General features: G+C 45.2%; 1 protein-coding gene across 2 annotated transcripts in view; it reads left to right on the top strand.

Moving 5' to 3' along the window:
• The window catches only part of Trpc7 (transient receptor potential cation channel subfamily C member 7), a 129570-nt gene that overhangs the window by 16912 nt on the left and 93445 nt on the right, over positions 1–19213 (top strand). The window lies entirely within an intron of this gene.

The following is a 19213-nucleotide window of genomic DNA, read 5'->3' as shown; positions in this document are numbered from 1 at the left end:
ACGCCAGTCTGAAGAAAACAAAGGATGCTTTCTGTCCACCCAGACCAAACATATGAATTCCATAAATGTATGAATGTATATATGTGCATATGTCGGTGTGTTTGTATGTGTATGTGTCTGTGGTGTGGATTAATGCACATGTGTGTGTCTGTGTATGTGCAGGCATGTATGTGTTTGTATGTCTGTATACATGTGTGTGCTCATAAGCATGAGTTGGTGTGTATGTACATGTGTGTCGATGAGTATATGCATATGTGAATGTGTGTGTGTGTGTGTGTGTGTGTGTGTGTGTAGTGTTTAGGGGATGGAGAATGGTAAAGGTAAGAGGGCAGTTCACAGAAGCAGTAAAGAGAAACTTGGCCCAAAGGCATTAACCCTCTCAAGTATGAGGAAGCCATTTTCATGTTTGAACTTGGAGATAAATAAAAATGAAACACTTTTCATATAGAAATTTTTTAAATATAGAAAAGTAGCTGGAACAAAGTATCAAAATTAATCCCAAATTAATAATAATAATAATAATAATAATAATAATAATAATAATAATAATAATAATAATACATATTTTGGTATTTTTCTTTCTAGACTTCCTCCTCACCCCAACTGCAAAACTCTAAATGATTGTCATGCCCCTCTAACAAAACAAAACACCCCCGTGTACTTGTTGCTCCTCCTACTTTATAGCCTTTCCTATTCTTTCCTCTTCCCCAGGGAGCCCCACTTCAGTGTGTTCACAGGGATGGGGCATCTACAATCTCCTTCATTTGCGAGATGCCTCTCTTCTATCTACTATGCTCCCAAAGTTCTAGAGGCTGACAAAAATCATCAGAATGTTGTAATATCTACCATTGTGGGGTATGAAGACTGCAAGGGATCCTGGGATAGAACTGTGGCCTTCCTTACTCTCTCACTCAGTACTGTAGGAGATACAGGAGAACTGATGGAGAGATCAATGTTCCACTGTCTTGTCTAATGTCTCTATATCTGGTCTGTCCTCATCTACACCCACGCTAGATAGGCAGCTCCTTGCCTGTTTCACCCCCTTAAAATACCTCCTTCCAGCCTGGCAGCTGTCTCTGCAGAGATGAGAGCAGTGTGTGCCGTTTTGGTCTCCCACCAGGACTGTGGCTGACATTCTTGTAGTAGAAGCCAGACTAACAGAAGAAAATCATAACAAAGGTAATTTTTCATGGTTCATGGACACAGGAGCCTTCAGAAATAAGCTCATACTCTTTCCTCCTCCTGTAGGACAGTCACATCAGAACATTTCAGTGTGCAGGTCATGGACACATGCTATTCACTTAAGAACTGTGTCCTTTGTAATCTACCTGAAGCAAACCTGAAAAAACAAATGAAGTGAACATGGCTTTGATTTGCTATGTAAAGTCTGCCAATGAGAACTCCTGACCTGGGGTTTGATGAGATGAGCAATACTTTTTACCACCTCCTCCCTTCAGGCTTTCTTAGGTGTCTCCTCTCCCATAGACTGCACCCTCCCCGCCTCATCTCTGACTCCCATAGATAACTGAGGTTGGGAAGTCATTGGACTGTTACAGATTTGGTTTTGGTGACACTGATGCTCAAATTTTTTAGGGACTGATGTTTATCAACTAAAGACCTATCATGGAAACAGGAAAACTATCTGTTTTGTGTTTGGGTTTTGTGGCATGTAGAGAAATGTGGCCATGACCTACCAGCAGCAACAGGCTAAGGAGGCAACCCAGCAAGTTTTGTCTAGAATCCTTTGGCCTTTCTGTCTACCAACACTCTTCTCCTCACTCTGGGGCAGGACAGTTCAGTCAGAAACTATCTTTATAACCAACTCCCAGCACAGACAAGCAGGAAACGATGAGAGAAACCTTCTGACTGTGAATACATCTGAGATTCTAAAATCAGTTAAATGTATCTGTGGTGCTTTTGAAAACCCTTGGTTTTGAAATGACTTGAAGGCATGTGTAGTTCTGCTTGAAAAGATATCTTTTCTTTCCTCCTACTGCCCAAATATTCTCTCCTCTCCTGGTTTTTCCCCTTCTACTTATTTCACAGACTTAGCAGTCATGTTTAAGTTTTCAGTCCAATCGAAGCTCCCTTTTATATGCATCATTAGTTCTGAACAGATTTTACATTTTCTATACAAATGTTGTCCTAGCATCATCCATTAAAGAATCTGCTTCATTGCTACCATCACCATATGCCCGTCCTCCACTTGCACGTGCTTCTGTTTCCACACTGTCTGGTACATTCCAATAATCCTTCTATCTACTATTCCACCTATTCCTTCACAATTTCACTCAGGAATTTGGGTTTTGACCAATTGCTAAGTCAGGGAATCCAGTGGTGAGGATGGTGTTGGTGATAGTGGTGGGCGATGAAGATGTTGATGGTGGTGATGTAGACATGATGCTGGTGGTGCCAACAGTGATGGTGGTGATGGTCATGGCAGTGCTGGAGATGGTCACGGTGGTGGTGGCGATGGTGAGGAGTGGTAATGGTGGTAGTAACAGTGGTGGAAGTGGTAGTGGTGAGGTAATGGTGTTGGTGTGATGGTGCTGATGGTCACAGTGGTGGTGGAGATGGTCACAGTGGTGATTGTGGTGGTGGTGTGATGGTGCCAAATTTATATGGATAAATTTGTTGCATAAAACTGTGATAGGAATGCATAAACAATTTGTAATCTTGTCTTTTTCTCTGAGTATTATAACTTCAGCATACATACACCCTCTTGTTAGATTATCACTCAATGTAAATCAGTTCCTAAAAACTTTTACAATCACCTTCAACAAAACCAACTCTGTGGCCATCCAGGAGCTTTCCAGCCCAGAGCATATCAATGTGAGCCTGGGACGGAAGCAGAGTTAAGTCTCTGAGAGAGGTGACCTGAGAAAATATCAATGATGGGAAAGGCGGGGTCCATGATTGTTCATCTGTCCATCAACCTCCAGGAAGGGAGTTCTTAGAGACAAAATTTAAACAGCAAATGAAGCCACATTCAATTTGTTTTCTTTAGGTTTGTTTTCAGTATTATTGTAATGTTTAGATTCTGGACTACATGTAGATAAGAAGTCATGTTCTTGTGTATCCCATGAGTAATGAGCAGCTGGTAGATGCCACTGCAGCCTCTGGGTACAAAAGAGTCCATTTAATGCCAATCAAGAAATTGGAGAACTACAGTTGACTGAAAAGTAAAATTTCTCCATCACTCAGATGTAACAAGCCAGAATCTCTTTGACATTGATGAACTAAATGCCTTTCCTTTTTATTTATAAATGGTGCAATTAGTACCTACTATGCATACCATGCACTCAAACATAGTATAGAGACAAGGTACCCTAAATAAGTGCTCCTCAAAATCCTAGTGCAGACTCCTTTCAAAGTCCGAGCAAAGGGAAGGAGTGCACTTTGCCATTTACTGAGTAAAACTGAGCAGTTACCTCCATCTGCACTCTCTTCCCCACTACAGATGCAGTGCCTCCATCTGCATTCTCCTCCCCACTACAGATGCAGTGCCTCCATCTGCACTCTCCTCCTCCCCACTACAGATGCAGTGCCTCCATCTGCACTCTCCTCCTTCCCACTGCAGTGCAGTGCCTCCATCTGCACTCTCCTCCTCCCCACTGCAGTGCAGTGCCTCCATCTGCACTCTCCTCCTCCCCACTGCAGATGCAATGCCTCCATCTGCACTCTCTGAAAGATGCAGATAATTGATTTAAAACTGATACTATTTATATTCCCCTAAAATTACAGTGATCTAAGAATGATGGAGGTCCAAAAAGAAAAAGGCTGCTAGAATGTTGGGTGGTGTGACATGTACCATATCACACTGGTCTGTCCACCACCACCTACATAGTATGAAATTAACAATAATCAGCTGCCTCCCAGGCTCCTGAGAAAGATTGCTAATTACTGATAACAAATGGTTCAAAGAGCCTCCCTCTTGCCCCCCCCCTTCCTCTCCTTTTCCCTTCCTCTTTCTCCTTTTCCTCCACCTTCCTCTCTCCCTTTTTCTTCCCTCTGTCCCACCCTCTCCTCCTCTGTCTCCTTCTCCCCTCCTTTCTTCCCCACCCTCTCATGCCTTTACTTAAAGCACTTGCTTGCTTGAACCTGATAGGAGGGAGCCTGCAGTCCCTTCCTGGGTGTAGCAGCTTATAGCCACCAACCTTCTTCTTGAGGAGGCTTGGTGCTTTGTCTGTTCAGAGCACCCCGAGCTTCTCCTGCGTGTTATGTATCAGTGCTAGTTCACTTGAGACTGCCAACTTTCGGGGATCAGTGTCTCTTCTCAGGTGATTATTGTGTTTGACTTTCAGTCTCCAAAGAGTCCACTCAACACTTTGGCAGAGCACATTAGAACCTTGATGTTTTATGGGCTTAAAACAGATCCTTTAACATAAACATGGAAATGAGCTCCAGAAAATATGCGAGAATAGAAAAAAATTCAAATTAGGCTGAAAACATCAGGAGCCAGAACTGACTCCTTTAAATAGCTTCTCCCCTATGCAGACAAATTTGGAACTGAGACTTGAAGCAGAGTGTTGGGTCTGTTCTTCACTCACATATGCCGTACAAGTTTTGTCGAGTGCTCACGTGGTAGTCACACTTTAGACATTACTCCAGGGAATTAAACAGCGTGGAGTCTTATGGTTAGACTCTCCCAAGCTATGCCACATGTCACAAGTGATATTATGTCATAAACAAGTGTTTAAAATCATAGTAAGAATAAGGTGGAGACAGGGGAGGCAACTCCAGGAGAAGAATAGTAGAAAAGACCCAGGCTCTGTCACATGACCTTCCTGAGTTCTTCCATTGCTCAGCATTTCTCCTGCCTCATTCTGCAGGCCAGGTTCTTGGACTATGATACCCCTTTAACAACCCCCAATGCTTTGAGCCATTTCTGCTACTGGTTTCTGTAGAACACTACCACAGACAACACACACACACAAGTTTTTAAACTATGGAGGATAAAACCAAGAATGCTAGGTAAGTAGAGGCAATAAATGCCTTAATTGAACTCTAAGAGGGAACTACTATTCTATTCCTATTTTACACATAAGCAAGCCAACTAAACAGTTAAAACTTATCTGCAAGGAGCAGGCTCCCTCTTTGTGCCAAGTGCTGATCTAGGGACCAAAGATGCAGAGGGCATGAAATCTGGGCTCCATCCTCAAAGCAAGGGAAGAGGCTGGAGAGGAAGGAGAAAAGAAGACCAAGAAAGCACAAAAGCAAACAGTAAAAGGTTTTGCAGTGTGAGCCAAGGCTCCACACAGCAGTGATATTCTGACAGAGTTTGGCAAAGAGAAAGGAAGGCAAGCAGAGTGAGTGTGAGTGGAGGCAGAACAGGCTCAGAGGGCCTGGGCACAAGCATGCCCAGACAAGAGTTTGGATTCTGAGAAAGGGGCTGATGTTACTGAGGATGCTGAGGGAGAATAAGGATACTTTGAGTTTCCCCTTATAGATTCTGGCATCTGGGAAGTCAAGACTACGGTTAGTAAACTGGCCAATCGGCAGGCGAACACTTAAGTCTACACATAAGTAACGAGGGCTCAAATCAAAACCATGACAGTAGGGCACAGGGGTCAGATAGAAGAGACATTTGGGATTTGGATCCATAGGTCTTGGTAACAAACTGGCAGCGATAAAGATGAACCTAGAATACCAGCTCTGAAGGCCGAGTGGGTGGGTGGGGGAGGGAGATCAGGTGCCAGGGGCCCACAGGTGTTCAGTTTAGGGAATGCAGACTTTGAGGTATCTGCATGGTCAGTTTGCAAGTGAATTTTTCAGTCTGCTCCTTATACAGCAGGCTGGGCCTGGAGGCAAAGCCTGGGAATAAAGGCTCTCTGAAGAGAAGAGATGCTGTGGCGGCTGCTTCTCTTAGTTTACAGAACAAGCCTAATAAGCCTTATTTCTAGATGTTACCCAACCACTCATCAGACAAGCCATTTTAAAACAAAAACTAGAGCCTGACTTTTAAGATCATTTATAAGTACATACACACACACACACACACACACACACACACACACACACACACACACACACACTATGTATTCCAGAACTTTCAGGAAGTTACTACATCCATCTACGCCAGGATAATTGTTGCCTTTAACAGACAGCTCTATTTCAAGGCTTAGACCAAGTGTTCTCTGACTGTCTCAGATCAAGTCAAGGATGCACACACTAACATTTACTACCCTCAGTTCCTCACAAGATATTCTCATCCTCTCTCTCTCTCTCTCTCTCTCTCTCTCTCTCTCTCTCTCTCTCTCTCTCTCTCTCTCTCTCTCTCTCTCTCTGTCTATCTATCTATTTACCTATCTCTATCTCTATCTCTATCTCTCCCCCAACTCCCATCTCTCATCTCTCCTGTCTCTTTTCCTGACCCCACTCCCTCTCTCAATCTCTTTCATGTATATGAATGTTTGGCCTGTATGAAGCCTGGGAACCAAGTCATACACTACAGACTGGAATTACAGACAGCTTTGGTCAGTCATATGGCTGCTGGAAATTGAACCCAGGTCCTCTGAAAGAACAGCAAGCTTTCTTGACCTTTGAACCATCCCCCCCAGCACCCACTGTCAAACAAGATTCTTAAGCCAGATTGCACATACTAAATGGCTTCATACATTGTATAAGTCCTAATGGGCTTGAATATACAAATGAGTAAGTTTGATTCGTTAAGGGACAAAATGCCAAACAAACTACAGAACACCAGGACAGAGTTATTTAAATGTAAAGAAGAAAGTGCTGAGAAGCCCAGGGCATCAGGGTGGGTTCCTCCAGGGATGCAGGGCAGACATCCTGGAGCTCTCTTTTAGGTGGCTGTGAGAAGGATGAGGTCCTTAGAAGAGGCAAGGAGGAGTGTGGACACAATGACCAGATGGTGAGCTGGGAGGCACGGCCCTTCATCAGAGAACTTGCAAGCCCTGATTTGCCTAACTTGATTTTTGCTCTTTGTTTTATCATCAGAGGGCTCCACATTTTTTAATTGCTACTTTGCCATCTAGCTATTAGTCTTTCTTAATCAATAGCATTTTCAGCAATCACAAGCAATTTTCAAATGCGCTTCTATACATATACTGCACCTTAATGACACTTCACAACGAATCGCACGCACATTTCTTATTCTGAATCTATAATCAGGTGAGTCACAGTATAATTCTCTCTAAGGCTGTTACCTGGCAATGCATAACTTCAAATTAGTGCCTGCCTAAACTATTTTCACAAGACACAGTTGATATATGGTGCATGGGCCATCTTTGCTTTGAACTTTTGGATTTTCTTTCAATTTATCTGAAAAATTGTCAAATTTAAGGCACAAAGAACCGCAACCCTGGCTAAGAAAGTAACAAAGCTGGGTCCCATCTCCACAGGGACCTTTGTGTTCAGTACACATATCCAAAGCAAAACAGGCAGGGTTTTAAAAACCATAGCACACCCAAGGTGGGTTTTTTTTTCTGGTTTTACTGCTGATTTATTATTGATATAAAATGTGTTTGTGTGGAAGGAAAAATAAATAATTTATAACCATATCAGATGTCAGCATGGTGAGGAAATTCCTTCCCCAGTCTGATGTCCCAAGCATGTCACACATTGAACTTTCTGCACTTTGAAACTTAGAACATAGATGTTTCCCCAGTTGTTTTCCTGAACCTTTCCCACCCCTGTGACCTGGTGGTCCTTCTGCTTCCATGCCACGTCTCTGAGAGGGTCAGTCGCAGCTGGGGGCAAATCAGAGCCAAGACACACCCCACTGAGAAGGCTTTGGTAGCCACACTGCCTGCAGGGTTAACACTCGGGCCTATCAGGGAATCAGACCTCTCTGTGGTCCAATCCTGTTTATCCACACAAACCTTCTGTCTCTCTGTTTTGCCTAGCATAACCTGATGCAGATTCCTGTATCTTGTTTTTATGCCTCTCTGCATCTGTGCACTCTATGCCCTCAGCCTGGCTTTCTCCACCTTTAAAGCCAGTGACTAACATATGCTTTTAGGCTCAGCCTCTGTCCTTATTTCATCTGGGCGACTTCTCAGACGACCCAAACATGGTCAGAACCAATCTTTGATGATGACAAATCACTCAGCCTGTATTTATCTGAGATATAAGATTATGTAACAAACATCTCCAAACTCAGTCCTCTGCAAACGAATGTCCACCCCATGTTATAACCAGGGGGAGAGTCTTCTGGGCCCATGGTGGGGATAGCACTGGGTGATAGTGTTGAGGGACCAAAGCACAGCTCCACACTGCCACCCTCAACAGCCTGAAAAGTCTGCTTAGGTTTGGGGGGGGGGGACCTTGACTCAGCCTAAACTGGGGTTTATTGCTTCAACACCCTAAATAATTTCAGGTAGCCAGTTCAGTGAAGCGGGGACGGCAGTCTTATTAAAGATAGTTGAATTAAGGTTTAAGCATGAATGTTAAAGAAGAGAAAGCTACTCCTCAGCAAAGACCTCCACTTTCCAAGAGAACACAGGCAAAATCAAGACTATGCAAGTCTGGGTCTAGTTTCCCATGGGGAAAGACTAAGCAATTAATTGTCTTAGCACTAGCCATATATACACATTTTGGGAACGCCTGAGTATGCCTCAAAAGGTTGCCTAGAACCCTCCCCCTGACCCTTTGACATGAGAAACGGGTAAGGTGGCTTCACAAATGTCTTGGGTGTAATTGTAATCCAATAAAGTAACATATGAGAGGTTGTATGTGTCCTCTCCTTGTAAATACGGTATCTGACGAGATCCAGAGACAAGAGCAGGTTTATGGCTAGACAGAGGGAAAGTGTTAATCAGCCAGGGATTTGAGGTTCTGCTCTGCTGCTGGCAACAGCCTCAGCTGACTTTTGGGGGATGGGGCCTCTTTCTCTCTTCTCATGTCCCCTAGATTTCCCCACCTTTCTCTCCTGCCTCAAGACCTAGGGCAAATTCTTGGTAGCAATCACTGGGGGGGGGGGGGTGGGAATGTCTGGTGTCCCCAGGCCTAGGTTGGAACTCCCAGACTGTCATTCCTACCCTCATGTTGTCTCCACTGACCACAACTGGTGTCAGTGGGAAAGGAGAGGACCTCTTCTCATGAGACTGGAAGTGAGGTATGGGATTGCTAAGTGACATCCAGCCCAGCCTGGTATTGAGGCCCCAAACTTTAAATTAATATTGACTCTTCCTTCTCCTGTATTTCATATCCATCCATCAGCAAACTCTCAGCTCCACGACCACATATCCCTTAGCTCCTTGACCACTGACTTTTCCTTGTCCTGGTCACCTTCATCTCTCCTCTACGAAATTATACAGCATCCTAACTGGCTCTTCTTTCTGCTCTTGCTCCTTGCTGTTCATTCCATCTAGCAGCAGACTGATCTTTCAGAGCCTGGATCAGGCGGTGTCCTCTCTGCTCTGAGGTCTTCCAATGACTCCCGTCCCCCTGGAGGAAAAGCAGGACAGCTCTCAGAAGCACTGCTTGGACATCTACCATCTGTTCACTGCTGCTCCCTGGCCTCCGCTCTTCCTATCCTCTCCCACACTCACTTTGCCCCCAGGCACTGCCCCTCTAGCTCTTCCTCACCAACCTCTGACACACTCCCTTTCTGCTTCACAGTCTGCTTTCTCTGGAGACCCTGTCTGGAGCATATTGCAAATTTGCATAGCTGTCTCCCTCACCTTCCTCCACTCTCAATTCAAAACCACTTCCTCAGGGAGCTCCTGCTTCACCGTATAAAGCAGCAATCTCTCTGGGCAGCTTTCCTTCGCCCTGCTGAAATGCAAGGTCCAAGAGAGCAGCGGCCACTTGCTTTGCTTATGGTTGCATCTCAAGGAATTCTGCAGCCCCTGGCATGCAGTGGTGCCTAATGGCCCTTTGCTTGGTGGCGATTTACCATTCCTCACATATATTAAGCTCACCCACCAGCATAACAAGGTCTCTAAGGGCAAGGAGAACCCCATTATCACTCCTTGTAGCTCCAGTGCAAGACAGCTTAGTGAGCACACACTAGCTGGGTAAAGCCTCTTTTGGAGGAGAGGTTCCTGGAAGTCACTCTCTCTCAGCCTTTGGGTTAGTACATTCTAACCCTGTTTCTGCATCTTACCAATAGTGTTTGTTTGAAAGACAATGTTTTTGCATGAATTAGTGACAGGCTGACTGTAGAAGAACGAGCTCTAGTTTAACAAGCAGGAGAGCCATCATCTGCCTTTCCACAGGGCTCTGCTGGCATCATTCCCTTTACCACCAGTCCCCTCACAGGGGCAAAATGTGCTTTCCCCACTCCCCATGTCTCCAGGGTCCCAGCTAGTGCCCGCACCGCAGATGCTTGGTTCATCTCTGATGACGAGATAACTGACTGAGAGAACCCGCAGCTGTTCTGTGATCCTGCAGTGCACGGATGTGGCCTAGGAATGCTTAATGGGTGGAGGCTTTGGGTTAGCAGCGTCTTTAGCTATAACATCTGCTTCAGCTACAAGAGGGCCAAGAGCTCCCAAAACTGTGCTCACCGAAAGCCACCCAGCTGTGGCTAGGCAGCCCCTCGGGGACTGAGCTGACACCTGCGGTGAGGCCACATCCTGCCAGGCCATTTCTCTGTGTGTCTCAGGAATGGGCTGCAAGATCCTCTAAGGGGACCTACCACAAGGGGACTCTGCAAACCTTCTGTTTAGGCTACCTATAATTTTCACCATGCAGACAAGGATATGGGTGGGCAGGAGCCTCATTGCAGAGGTGAGTCATGAGATCAAAACCATGTCAGGAGTGGACAGAGCAGACAGACTATCACTCAGTTGTCCACCTGTCGCCTGTCTTCTAGGACGGTGTACAGGGTTTTGGAGCATACATCATGGCAGTTTCATGGAAGACTTGGGACCTTGGGAAAAACAAAAACATCCCATTCCCTTAGGGACAGCTTCCACCTAAACTGAGTCTGACATAAACTCACCCATCAGTTCTCCCAGCCTCTCCCACCCAGCCTGGCCTCCCCTGAGCGTGTTAACACAAGGCCTTGCCTAGAGTCTTAGCACCACTGCATCTAGCACCAGACTGTCATCTTTCCTCCTGCCTATCAGGGTGCGTTGGGTTTAGCGCACGTGCTGGGCATAGTTAGCGTTGCTATCAAATGGGAACTTACTTACCTGCACTAGGGTACGGATACCTGAGCTTGAAATCTGGCTGTCAGTAAGTCTCTGGACTTCAGCCCCCCCCCCCCCTATCCAGGAATCAGAAATACCAATAGTATCTACACCCTAGGTTTCCTATGACAATTTGATGAGCTAAATATGGAAGGCAGCCCAAGATTTGGCACACAAAAGGCACTCAATAAATGGTAACTAATAATGATGCCTCTTGCAACAACTGCGCCTCTTATACTGTGTCTCTTAGTCTGTTTCATACTTCTACAATGAATACTACAGATTGGATGAATTATAATGAAAAATTAACTGAAGGCTAGAAAGACCAGCGCTCGGGTTTTTGTATCTGGTGGGAGCCTTTTCCTGCTTTATCCCATGGTGGGAGATGGAAATACAAGAACATTTAAAAGATAAGAGCTCTGGTCAGAGCCACCAACATCTAGGATGGTCTGCACAGGATGCACGGCCTCTCCCATCCCAGCCTCTGCAAGCCCTCCTCCCTAGAAGGTTCACCCCTGCTGTCTCATACCTGCCTCAGCTCCTCCAGCTTCTGCTGTTCCTCCCATCCACAATTCTCAGCTCATACTCTGCCCCGCCCACCTTGAAAGCCCAGCTCTGTCCCAGCGGGGCATTTCCAGCACCTAGTGGTTTTCATTTGGTTGCCTGTAACTTGAATGCAAGGGCTATGGTTTATTTAGATGTTTTCCTGGTGCCTGGCACATCGTTGCAGAATTAGTGGGTGTGACACCTGGGCTTTCCAAACAATACTGGAATTGTCTTCTCCAGATACAGTTCTGTCCATAGGCAAGCCTCTGAGTCCAGCAGGGGGGTGGCCTGTTAAGAAAATCAACAGGCACAGTAGCCTGTTAACTTCTGGGATTCCACAGATGTGCTGATGTGCTAGGAACACCTCGCTGTGGAGGTAGCTGCCAACCAAGTAAACCAAAATGCGGGTGGAAAGCTAAAGCATCCGCGGGGCCCCCGTCAGCACTGCCTGGCCCAGAAGTAGTGCCCATGCCCAGGGTCCTGCCTCTGAGGGTGAGTCATCAGAACTCTGCCCCATCCCCATGCTCCGAGCTTGTGCCATGCATTCACGGGCTTCACAGAGTGGAGCTACAGGATCGGATCCGATACAAGTATTTGTCAGCTTTACTCAAAGAGGTGAGGGAAGAGCTAAACCACTATAGTTGGGAATCCTTGTTGAGGTTCCCTGTAAACTGCAAGCTCCAGATGCCCGAAATGCTGGCCGGTTCTTGTCACTTGCTGTACTAAGTGATTTACCCAGAGTCTCTACTCCAGTTTGCCCTTTGTAAAAACAAACAAGCAAACAAACAAAAAATACCAATAAAATAGAAGTATTAAGAGATCTCTACTTTTGATGAACCTTGTAGTAATGTAGACTTACTAATACAATGAAGGTGAACAAAACAATTAATATATGAATGAAAACAAAAACATGGATCAAAACGTTTCAATTTTCATTATAATAATGAGCACCAGGCTCAAATTCTCACCTAGCATTTCACATCTGTCAGTTGATTCTAGTTATAATTAAGAAACCCTCAGCCATGTATATTAAATCATAGCATACTCATCCATCAAGCAAGTGAGAAGCGTGTGGAAGGAAATGTACTAGGATGGGAGCAGCATGGAACCCTGAGTTAGCTGTAGAGTCCTGGGTGTGTATTGCATACCCAGCATGTGCACTGCATGCCCAGCATGTGTATTGCATGCCCAGCACATGTATTGCATGCCCAGTATGTGTACTGCATGCCCAGCAAGTGTATTGTATGCCCAGCAAGTGTACTGCATGCCCAGCATGTATATTGCGTGCCCAATATGTGTAATGCATGCCCAGCACATGTATTGCATGCCCAGCACCATGCTGCCTTTTTCACATGCCTCAGCTCACAGAATCCTCACAGCATTACATGACAAAGCTTCTCTGTCATCGCCAGAGGAAACAGGGTCTCCACAGGCTGTACCCAAGCTTCAGAATCCTCCCAAGCTCTCCAGTCCACTCTCACACCCCCTTTTCCCCATCACCTACTTTCCGACTTCTTACACTGAAACTCACCCTTCAGTGAAGTCCCTGCCTCTGTCATTGGCTCTGTGCCCCTAAGACACGCAAAACCTCCGTCCCATGCTTTCCCTTACTGCTGTTCATGGCCTTGGTGTTTCAGTATGAACACATCACTCTTGCAGCATTCTGACTGGGTCTGCAGACTCTCTTCTTCCAGTGGTCTTATCTTCACACTCTCCTAGTCATCGTGAACCAATCTGTACTATGCACCTGTTGCCATCAATAAATGCAAACTCCTCATAATCAGAGCATTGTGCACTATGCTCTGACTGAGACCTCCAGTGTTCCCATCTCCCTTAGATCCCCAACTCCACCAATACTGTCTTCCCCCAGAACCCCGGCCGCCCCAATGCTATCTTTCCACTTTCCCTCTCCCTCCAAAGTCTCTTTTATCCTTGTACCAGCTTCATCTCTGTAAACCACCATTAAACCCATTCCTTTAGATATTCAGTCCTTTGCCCCTCTGAATTTCTCCTCGTGGGGGTGGGCAACAAGTTTCTGCCTGTTCTGTGTGAGCATTGAAGAAGGTGGATGTATTGAGATAAACAGAATCCCATTAACTGACCTCATCTTAAATTTATTACCATAAACCTCAAGTGAGCTCTTCTGTGGTTTTCTGTTTTGTTTTGTTTTAGTACTTTGTTTGGATAGAGCCTTATTGTTCTTTCTTTTTAAGCTGTTCTCTAACTCCCTATGCAGCCCAGGCTAGTCTTAAATTCTGCAGCCTCCTACCCACACCCCACAAGTGTATTGATCCATTCATCCCAATATTCTCCCCCAAATTATATCCAAACTCTCTTCCCATCTGTAACCTCCCTTCTTAGCTCTCAGCTAATCACTTTTGTTTACATTTAACTCAAAACAAAACAAGAAGATGAAAATATTGACATATTCCCACCATCAATGTTCCTACTGGCTTCATCACCTACAAACTGATACTTCTTATTCCTAGAGATAAGCAAAACGTAATTCTATCTATCTATCTATTATCTATCATGTATCTATCCCTAATGATATAAATAGATGTATCACTCTATATGTAACTCTCTATATAAATTTATTCTTCTACTTGTAGACTATTTTCACCATCCTCACATATATGGTATTAAACCTACTAAATCAATATTTCCAGTATCTCCTAAAAAATTCTGATCAACATATAGATATTAACCCATCAAGGAGGAAAAAGAAGGAAGGAAGAGAGGGAAGGAGGGAAGAAGGGGCTGTAAGAGGAAGAGAGGAAGGAAAAAAGGAAGGAAGGATGGAAAGAGGGGAGGATGGACAGAAGGAAAGAAGGAGGGAAGAAAGGAAGGACAGAAGGAATGGAAAGAAGGAAAGAAGGGCAAAAGGAAAAGAAAGGGGGAGGGGAGGACAGAAGGGACAGAAGGAACAGAAGGAAGGAAGGAAGGACAGAAGAAACAGAAGGAAGAAAAGAAGGACAGACAGAAGAAAAGAAGTTATTTTGCTACTGCTGTGACAAAAAAACATGTCACTTAAACAGCTTAAGGGAGAAGGGCTGATTGTGGCTTAAGGTTCTAGAGGGACATAGTGAATGATGGCTAGGAAGACAAAGCAGCAGGCAGGAAGGCATGCTGGTGGCAGCAGAAGGCTACTGTACATATTGCGTCCACACTCAGGAAGTAGACTATGAGCAGAACATGGGGTTGGGCTATAAAGCCTCAAAGCCAATCGACTCCTCCAGTGAACTCTGTATCCTAAAGGTCCCACATCTCTCCAAACAGCGCCACCAGCTGGGGACCAAGTATTCAAACAAATAAGCCTATGGAGGACATTTCACATTCAATCCACCACAAAGAGGGATGGAGGCAGGATGGAGACAAAGAAGAAAAAGAAAAGATTCCCTTTTCCCTATCTATTCATCTCTCTTCTTTCTCTCCTCCACAACACAACTCTAATGAACCATCTGCCCCGCTGGCTGCACCACCTGTCTTTCTTCTCTACGCTCTGTGGCCATACCCCTATGGTCTCCCAGAGCTGTTTCCCCAGATGGCCTATGTGCCCAAATCACTAATTTTAGTAACAAAATCTCAATCCTGTTATTTCATTTCAGGATAGTGGGCCTTCATAGGAGAGCCATGACTATTACATGGCGTGTTGTGTTTAAAGCACTTTTGCTGTAACTGTTACTACAGCAGTCTCCTGAAGCAAGCATGGTGGAAACAAAGGTTCCTTCCAGGCTTCTGTTTCAAGCCAAGTTAGCAGTGTCCTTCTGCTCTAGTGGAAGATTTCAATAAAAATCCCCCCATAACTAGGTCCCTGAAGGGAAGGATGTGGGCGTAGATTTGAAGTCCTCACTCTTTTGAAATTTAATTTCTAGGATCTCCACTGAGGAATGAGTGCTAATTATCCTGAGTTGTGTGGGTGTCTCAATAGCATCGACCTGAGACAGTCGCTTCACTTTGGTCCCATCTGGGTAATGCGTTTCTCTCCCTCTCTCCTGATTTTTATCTGTCAATCACTTTGACAAAACTGACAAGTTGAAGTTCTTTACAAAATCCAAGAAAACTAATGACTGACTAGAACCTGATGTTGTTAAAACAATAACCTCAGCACCCGAAAGTTCAAGATATCAATACATTTTGTTGGTTAGTTTCACTTTGCTGTCTCTGTTGAAACCAGAATAGATTTAACCAATAGACTTACCCCAATATCACTTTAAAATCCCAACATAGTGTCTTACAAATATGAATAAGGTTATGTAAGATGCAAATAATTTTTTAAAGCAATATTTAAATGTATGACAAAACTGAGGGGTTCAAAGTGCCAAGCCTTATATTTAATGTAAAGCTACAAAAAAACAAAACAAAAAACAAAAACAAAAAAAAAACCAGAGGATCCATGAAAGGACAGGCAATGGTATGATTATTCCAAAAGTAAATTATCAAGTCCAGCACAGATTTACCATATGCCTAGCCACCCAGTCCTTAGCACTTACTCTAATGACTAAGAACTTGCGTTCACTCTAAAACTTGTACACTGACATTTATACAGCTTCTTCTTACTCACCAAAGGCTAGAGACACACACTGGCTTCGCTGAGTGAATAGACAGGCAAAGTGTGGTACCACCATACAGTGGACTCAAAACAGAAAGAAAGAAACTTTTAATGCACTTGACAACATGGAGCAGAAAAGAGTATGGTGAGACAAGGAATCTGAGCTCAAAAGGTTCCGTGCTCTACGGCTCCCATTTCTACATCATCCTCCACAAGGCAGAGCTCAAGGGCCCCTTCCTTGTCTGGCATAGACACAGCTCATGGCCCAAAGAGCCACGGCAGCACCCAACAGTCCAAAGCAGGAGTGATGGGGCCACCCATCAGCATACACCAGTGCCCACAAGGCACAAACACCTTCCCTCGCCGCTTTCCTAAGGAGCAGGCTTGAGTGTACCCTGAAAGGAGAAGAAGCAAAAAAGGCACCCCACCCACGCAGCAGCTCACTGAGATCACTGCAAGGTCCACATTTGTGAACTTCATCTGGCCTGTGGCCCCAAGGTCAAACAGTCTTATTTCTTGTCCTACTGCAGTGATAATACTATGACAAAAGAAACTTAATAGAGAAAGGGTTTGTTATGACTCCCAGGTCATCATGGTGGAGTACTGAAAGCTATGACACTAGGTGAAAGGAGGTGTCCGAGGACTGGACACTTCATTGGGACATTCTAAAGTAAAACATAATGAAAGCAAATCAACAAAGAATACAAATAGTGGTTATTTGGGAAGAAACAAGGCAGAATGGTAAAATAGGCTAGAAACCAAGAGAAAATGTGTATGGAGGAGGTGGAGCAGTCAGCTGTGTCAAAGCAGTCACTGGGTCAGGAGAGATGGGGACTAAGAGCCAGCTGCTGACTCAGCGGTCTGAGAGTCATCCTCCCTTCCACCAGAGCAGCCACAGTAGAGTCCATGCTGCGAAAGCATCATTCAATGGGGCAATAAAACATGCAAGAGGACAACTAGAGGCAATTGGCATAGCCAACTCTGTTCGGAGTTTTGCTGTCAGATAGTACAAAAAATAGGATCAGTAATGGGAGGCAAGAGAGATTTTTTTAAAGACAAAGAAATAGCAGCATGTGTGTATCCTGAGCCAGTAGGAGGCAGGAAGCTGGCAGTGCAGGGGAAGGAAGGAAGACCCGGGAGTGCCTTGAGCAGCTGTCTGGCATGAGTGGAAGAGCTGGCTTAGGAAGGAGCAGAGGTGACCAGTCCCAGACTACATGTGTGCAGAGGCACGAGGGTTCAGTCGCTGTGATGCTGTGAGCGATAGTGGAGAGCTTCTCTCTGACAACAGACAAGATCCTCTGCAAGCTGAGAGAGAATGCATGGCTGCACACAGCAGGCATTGCACTCGACTCCCGGGGCTCCCAGTCTCAGTGTCCTCGACTTCTGGCTGGAAAGGGTGACAGTCCTTCCCTTGCAGGGTTCTGTGAGGACTAAGGAGGTGCCTCGTTGGCACTGGGAAACCTCAGCATCTAGAAACATGACTTTTTAATGATTGGAGCCAGAGTAGGCTCTGTGCATGTTTCACTGGTGTTCACTGCTCTCCTACAAAACTCTGAGGGAGGATCCCTCACTTCCTTGAAGCCTACAGTATTTGGCAACAGTAGCTACACTTGTCGCTGCTAACTTCACTATCTGGTGAGTGAGTGAGTGAGTGAGTGAGTGAGTGAGTGAGTGAGTGAGTGAGTTCTAGCAACAAAGAAAGGCAGGATATAGCTTTCATGTCACCACTCAGCCCAGTCCTAGATGCCCAAGCCTACAGCACTCAGCATGCCAATTTGCCCAAGCTCTGCAGCAGTCACGCCTCCGCTGAGTTTCTGAAACTCCATTCTTCTACCTAAATTAGGAATAAAAATGGAGTGTGGTCAGTCCTGCCTGAAAATATTTTCTTGATCCCTCTCCTTTCCCCAGCAAACAAGCGCTGGCTGACCTCTGTGTCTAATGCAAAGTGACATTCTGATTCTGCATCCTGGGAGAGCTGGAAATCATTAACTCAGGGAAATGGCTGCACTGCACCTCTGCCAGGCCCCTGCCTGTCTGCTGAGGAATGCAGGCTGTAGGAAGGCAAAGCTAGGCCATTGGTCCACTGTGGGTTGAGTCTATGGGCTGTGGATAGTGACTAACACTGTGAGTGACATTTGGCACGCATATGATTTCCACTAAGAAATGAAAATGGAAGTTTCAAGGGGAAAATATTTGCAGGGAAAGTGGTATATGGGTGACATGAAATTTTCCTTTTTTTTTTTCCCCCAAACATTTTGGGCCACTGTCTGGAATTTGAACTCTCTGTTAGGAAGAGAGACAAGTTGGAGAGTCAGTAGGGAAGGAAGGAAGCCTCCCAAAGATATTCTAAAGATATATCTGGGGCAAGGAGAGCGCTTGGGAAGCAATTCATTAAGAAAGGAGAACTACTGATGAAAGGGTTCAGCCCTGGAGGTGTTTATTTAACAAGCAGGGGGCACAGGAGCCACAGTTTGCTAAACAGATGTGTGTATGGTAAAAAAAAAAAAAAAAAAAGCATCATGTTAGGTGTGAATTATAGTTCACTTTAAAATGTATAAGCCAGTTTTCTAGAACATGAAAAGGCACACCTGTGTGCATTCTGTTTCTAGGCTAGCCTCCCAGCCATAGCTTTCCAAAGGCTCTTGAAACAGTCCCCAGCGCTGATGGGGTGATGTTTTTACAGTTTTAGCATTAACTCAGTCTTGGGCACAAGGGCCTGGTGCTTTGAAAGAACCTGGGGAAGGCATGTCAGACTCCCCGATCACTCAGAGGCAAACTTACAAGACAGATTCCCAGGCCCCATGCCTGGGAATGCTGGGAATTCTGGCTCAGTGTGTAGGGTGGAGTGTGGGGATCTATGACTTCCACACATACCTGAGGTGACTGATGCAAGTGGCTCATAGACCACTAACCCTGCAAATGCTAGCTTAGGGAAGGCAGGCTCAGTGGAGAGCGACGGCCTTGCATTCTAGGCCCAGCACAGGCCCTGGCTCCAAGGCCCTCCATAGGCTTA

Source organism: Acomys russatus, chromosome 3 (assembly GCF_903995435.1).
Source record: "Acomys russatus chromosome 3, mAcoRus1.1, whole genome shotgun sequence".
Classification (NCBI taxonomy): domain Eukaryota; kingdom Metazoa; phylum Chordata; class Mammalia; order Rodentia; family Muridae; genus Acomys; species Acomys russatus.
The sequence above is the reverse complement of the archived record's forward strand: the minus strand, read 5'-3'. Positions and strand labels throughout refer to the sequence as shown.